The following is a 705-nucleotide window of genomic DNA, read 5'->3' as shown; positions in this document are numbered from 1 at the left end:
ATGGAGGACCTAGCTTTCACAAGGAGGACCCACCAAGATTAGAGAATGGATCACTGCGGTTAGAGTCCAGCATGTGAACCATTTCACCATTGAACCTGCAAATGTTATTGCAAAACGAAGAGTTCCAACAAAACACAGGGTTTAATTTGATATAATAAATTTTTATTGATCCATTGAATGTGTGTCCTGAGAAAAATAGAGGTTTTAGTTTAAAATTAAGTCAAAAATCATACATGGAAATAATTTCGACTGTGGACAATTGAAAAACTGATGCCTGACAAATACAAGGGCTTGTCCGGGAATTGAACCCGGGACCTCTCACACCCGAAGCGAGAATCATACGACTAGACCAACAAGCCACGTAAAGACATTATTCAACTAAAAATCTTACGAATTGTGAGATTTTAACAGGAAAATCATTCTGAAACTGGGTTAGTAAATTACAATGTTGCCACTAATTTAAAGTTATGGCTATTTTCATGCAAAAATAAACTAAGGGTTACAAGCTCTGTCCTAAAACAATTATAGCCAAAATCGTACAACTAGATTAACAAGCTCTGAGCTGTGATTTTGCAAGAATCTCAACAAATGTGATATTTTGATAGGGGACACAATCTGAAACTGGGCTTTAAAGATGGGGGATTGACGTCGATCTCTCGGAGTGAAGTCACTGAGTAGTTAGATAACTCCACGGTGGCAAAGCTC

The 705-nt window shown here is 37.7% G+C and overlaps 1 non-coding gene across 1 annotated transcript; it reads right to left on the bottom strand.

Moving 5' to 3' along the window:
* Positions 1 to 287: 287 nt before the first annotated feature.
* trnap-cgg (transfer RNA proline (anticodon CGG)) lies at positions 288 to 359 on the bottom strand. Its single transcript has one exon. It is a non-coding gene; the product is annotated as a tRNA-Pro (tRNA).
* Between the last annotated feature and the right edge of the window lie 346 nt (positions 360 to 705).

The sequence above is a fragment of the Nerophis ophidion genome, linkage group LG21, assembly GCF_033978795.1.
Source record: "Nerophis ophidion isolate RoL-2023_Sa linkage group LG21, RoL_Noph_v1.0, whole genome shotgun sequence".
NCBI classification, from domain to species: domain Eukaryota; kingdom Metazoa; phylum Chordata; class Actinopteri; order Syngnathiformes; family Syngnathidae; genus Nerophis; species Nerophis ophidion.
This window is presented reverse-complemented; position numbering and strand designations above follow the sequence as displayed.